This window comes from Nothobranchius furzeri, chromosome 18 (genome assembly GCF_043380555.1).
Source record: "Nothobranchius furzeri strain GRZ-AD chromosome 18, NfurGRZ-RIMD1, whole genome shotgun sequence".
Lineage (NCBI taxonomy): Eukaryota > Metazoa > Chordata > Actinopteri > Cyprinodontiformes > Nothobranchiidae > Nothobranchius > Nothobranchius furzeri.
The window spans coordinates 4,717,033-4,722,223 of record NC_091758.1 but is presented as its reverse complement, the minus strand read 5'-3'; the positions used below and the strand labels follow the sequence as shown (position 1 = coordinate 4,722,223).

Here is a 5,191-nt window from a genome sequence, read left to right as displayed (position 1 = left end):
AATTTTCTGGTGTCATAGTTTATTTTCTCCTGCAACACTAATGGCTTTGTCTTAGCTAGACATCAGGTGAGAGAAAAATGATTTCTAGATGTGACCTTAATAACTGATGGCAGTGAGTTTTTTTTATGATGAAGGGGTTCTTATTTTACAGTCCCATCACAAATGTTTAGTTCATTTAACTTATAAAGCACCTTCCACAAATTTAGCTGAAGCCCAAGTGGCTGAACACAGTGCCATGAAGAGCCCTATATGCATGGATGTAATTTTTTGGGGGGGAGGGGGGATATGTCCCCCCGACTTTTTCCAAAGTCAAGTTTTGACTCCTGCACTTTTTACCATCCAAAAACAATACTACGCTATATTAAATTGACACTGGTTGAGCTCTAGGACCAAGCGGAAAACAACCGTTTGTGTTGAAGCCTGTTTCCCATTAGAGCATACTGTAAAGATACCCCCCCCCCCCACACACACACACACACACACACACTTCTAAAGGGAAAACTACGTCCGTGCCTACATGCAAGCATGAGGACTTTAAACTTTACTCTATACTGCACCAGAAGCCAGTGGAGCTGTTTCAGCACCGGAATAACAAATTCCTGATGTCTTGTGCCTGTCAAAAACCTAGCAAAACCGAGTTTTGAACAAGGTGGAAGCATTCAACTGTGCTCTGACTCAGGGGCGGATTAAGGACTGAAGAACATCCGGGGCTTAACACACACGCACGCGCGCGCAGACACGTGACACGCACTAGTCAACATCATATATGTCTTGTACCACATAATTATTAATCTGAAGCTACATATTAAGCATATTCAGGGCAGAGTATTGTTCCTGTTAGTGTTTAGTGTGAGATGATAGTAAATATTCCCTTTCTTTCTCCAACAACTTTACCTGATAAGCTAACTTTAGGCAAACCAGCAGCACAACAAATATTTTCAAATAAGACTCACAAACCTGAGTCAGCACCAGTCTCATCAAAGCTGCGGTTCTGTCGTACTTTTGGTCTAAAAAACGTCCTTATGTCCATCTTCACACATGCGTTTCAGGAAGAGACTGCAGAAGAAGCCGGCTGCTGAAGGGCTTCTTCTTCAGTGGTGAAGGCTCAGGCAGGCTGTATACAAACTACTGCCAGCTGCTCCCTCTCTGTTGGACTTTGGTACTGCATGTTAGTCTAATGAGCTTTGAAAGAAACAGACGTACTGCATGTTACTTCCGCGATTTAGATCCGGGGCTTCCTATGAAACATCCGGGGCTTCAGCCCAAGTAGCCGGGCCTAACGCCGCCCCTGCTCTGACTCCGATTGACATACAAGGCGTTATAGTAATCAAGTCTGGACAGAACAAAGGCATGAATGACAGACTGAGATGTTCTCTATACAGCAGGGGCTTAATCCTAGCCAAGTGTCTCAGATGAAAGAAAATTGGAATGTACAACCATAATAATTTGTGCCTCAAATGTCAGTGCCAAGTAGATTTTTACACAAAGATTGGTTACTGAGAAACATTTCAAAAGTCCGTAAACTGGTTTCTACTGCAGATCTGGAAAAAATCATCCATGCCTTTGTGTCATCACGCTTAGACGACTGTAACGCTCTTTTTACTGGTCTCAGCAAAACCTCCCTCTCACGCCTTCAAGCCATCCAAAATGCAGCAGCCAGACTCCTAACCAAATCCAGCAGACGAGCTCACATCACTCCAGTTTTACAGTCCCTCCACTGGCTCCCGGTAGAATTTAGAATACAGTTTAAAGTTTTAGTGCTGACCTATAGAGCTCTTAAAGAGCAAGTAACGTCTAAATTAACTTTTTTTTGCTGATGAACTGTATAAATGAGTGTCTAATAGTGTTTTAAATGTGTGCATTCTTTATTTTAGCATTTTGGTGCATTTTCTTTAAAAATTAAAAATTCTGTCTAAAAACCACAGTAATGCGCCACCTTCAGCTGAAAACATAGAATTTGAGTCATTTTGAATAAATTTTAGCCAATGGCTAAAGAGTAAAGTACTACGTAAACCAGTAGAGTACTACGTAGCAGCTCCGTGCCAAAGTTATAAAAGCAACGAGCGTCTCGGCCACGCCCTGTGGCGAGTGGGAGTTGGATTTGCAAGTGAGTGTAGGAGGTCAGCGGTAGTTCAGCATTAGCACATAGCATTAGCATATCCTAGTCTTGGCATATCTTTTAGTGTTATAAATACTTATTTAGTGTTAGATTTGGCTGTTTGATATTGTAGTTTAGTTAGTGTTTGGCTGTTAGTGTAATTGGGAAAGTATTTCGGGTTTAGTGCTCCATATCGTCTTAGTATTGGTGAGTAGGTGTAGTGTAGTATGCTTGCGGTGACTGTGGGCATTTTACCCGCGATTCTGCACGTCTCCGTTTGAAGAGGGAGGCTGCCCACCGTGGCTCTTCCGCGATTTAGATGCAGCCCACCGACTCTGCTCCCCCACCACGGTGGGCTCCAGTCTGAGGTGAGTACGCTAAATAAACATTTTAACATCTTCTAAAGACAATTCCCTACCTAAATGCAAAGTCTGAGAGACGTGGTTCACTTCCTTTAGCTAGTCAGTCGGCAATTCTGCAACAGTGGCTCTAACTGACGCAGCACTTGACAGACAGCACTACAGCATGAAATCCAGCTTGTGAACAGGTTCTGTGAGGAATTCTGTTCAGGAGGTCGCATTTCAGGCTTTCCACATCATGTGTGACTGACTTTTACGTTATAATGATCACACACTAGGAATGTTATAAAGCGCCTATATGGGACAGTTTCTTTTGTATATTATCTGACTTTATAAACTCCCAACAACAATGTGCTTATATATTTTTTTCAGGCTAAATCTACCCAAGACACTGGCTGTCAGACTGATTTAGCTGCAAGAATGCACTTGTCCAGGCTGACGTGAAACCTTCCCTGTAGCAAAGGTGAATTATTTTTAATAATCTTCTATGTAAACATTTTATTATTACCTTCTAGTTTTAATTTATTTTACAGATTATTGTTACACGTGATTTTATGCTCTTTTAAACATTTATAAATGTGCTGCTTCTTTGTTTTTACATAGCCAGCCAGAATGGAGTTCACAGCCGCAGTGTGTCTGGTGACCCACGGGGACCATGATGAAAATTCATCTTCCAGAAGGTCCCAGAGCAGCGTCCACACCCCTGAAAAGACCAAGGTGTGAGGTGTCTGCTGTTGATTCCAGCTTCCACCTCAGTGACAGTGCAAGCTCAGTGAACTGTTCAAGGTAAAAAAAAATTAAAACATTTCAGAATTTTTAAGATATTAACAATTAAATAAGTATGTGATTACATCATGACGGAGGCTACTGATTCTGCCCCCGTGACACTTGGTGGTGACGTGTGAGCTGATTCACCTGGAAAACAACTTTTACATTAAATATTTTGTTTTTGCTATCAAAAGTAAATTAACTAATAACCTGCATTATTGCAGGACACTCAGCAAAATATGGACTCTACACCATGAGGCATGCACACATTAATAACTCTATAAGAGCACATAAGGTGAGCAACACCACATATTGTACACTGTCCTGGATTTGTTTTCTTTCTGCATCTCATTAGCCTGGCTGATCACCTGATAACTCCTGTCATCTGGTTATGACAGCATGAGGATGTCCTCACACACCTGTAACCTATCAGCTCATCTGGCAGAATAGAGAGAGAAGAGACAACACCACATCTCCTGTTCCTGGAAAGCCTTCAGCCATCCTTCGATGACTGAGAACCTCCATCAGCTCTGTCTCCTGTCTGCCTACAATTATTATAATAAATATTGTGTTTGACAAGTTTTTTTGTGCTGCCAAATATCTCATATAGATTCCAGTTTTGATATTTTAATGGATATTTATAAATTACATTAATTGAATTATCACAATGCATGTTTAACTAGCTCTATTGTGATGAATTAAACTAGCACCTCACTGTTAAAAGCTCGTTTTAATTTCAAGCATGTTTAAGTATTTATGGACATGAACAAAAACAGGAAATATATAAATTGAGATTTATTTAATTAATATAACAAATAAGGAGGAAAGAGTCATTGAAAGGCACATTCTTCTGGAAGCTCCTGATCCTGATGGCACCAGCAGAGGAGACCACCTGCAGACACCAGAGACCAGCTGCAGACACCAGAGGACCTAGAACCAAGAGAGCAGCTAGTGTCAGTAAATAAATAATGAAATCAGGGCAGTTTTAGTGGGCTGAACACATTACAGAATATTTTTCTCATGGGATATTTTCATAACTTTAGGCAGCAGACTGTAGCTTGAGCCCAGAGCTCCTGGAGACCTGCTATCCAGCACGTTTCAGTGGATTTTCCTGCTTTAACAGGTTAGATTAGGTGTTAAGCAGCTCAGCTATTTGTTGCTGATTAAAACCAGGTGTGTTGAAGCAGATAAACCTCTAAAACATGCTGAATACTAGCTCTAGAGCCGTGGAGACAAACCCTGCAGCTAATCCAATGCTATGGCTAACGGCTACTTACGTTCAGAGGTGGTTCTGTTGGGTCGGTTCTGGGAGTTACAGGCAACTCACAAGCTCACAACAATAAGGCTCAGGTCCGCTTGTCTCCTCCAAATAGACTTGGTCCCTTTCTTCTCGAGTATCTGGGTAAGGAGGGGGAGAAACATCCTCCACTTCTAATAACTGCATAGAGTGAAGGGAGCTAGCATCGTCTAGTTAGCCGTCGTCTTCGTCACTGCCGCTGCTCCGCCCTCTCGGTCCTCCAGGCAACGCCTACTAATGTTGCATTTTTTAAAATTGATACGTGGGTAGAGAAGGACTCCGAGGCTCAATTGACCCCCTCTTTAACAACCAGGCTCCAAGCTACCTATATGAGCTTTTATCCCCACACACCACCTCTCGGAACCTTAGATCCACATCTGAAAACCTCCTGACTGTTCCTCGAACCAGACTGAAAACCAAATGGGACAGGGCCTTTCAGACTATTGCACCCAGACTTTGGAACAGTCTACCTTCAAATCTCCGTCTCTCTAACACTGTAGAGGTCTTTAAAAATCATCTAAAATCTCACCTTTTCATCTAGGCGTTCCCTCCCTAAATATTTCAGAATGATTGCTTTGTTCAGATTCACACCTTCACTTTGTTTATACTCATGATTTTATTTTCTACGTTTATCACTGCTATTGTTTTTCGGATGTTTTTATTGGTTAG

General features: G+C 41.8%; 1 long non-coding RNA gene across 1 annotated transcript; it reads left to right on the top strand.

Annotated features, from left to right (window-relative positions):
• The first annotated feature begins 2,641 nt into the window (after positions 1-2,641).
• LOC129154785 (uncharacterized) lies at positions 2,642-4,506 on the top strand. Its single transcript, XR_011517278.1, has 3 exons — positions 2,642-2,920; positions 3,061-3,520; positions 3,581-4,506. It is a non-coding gene; the product is annotated as an uncharacterized lncRNA (long non-coding RNA).
• Positions 4,507-5,191: the final 685 nt, after the last annotated feature.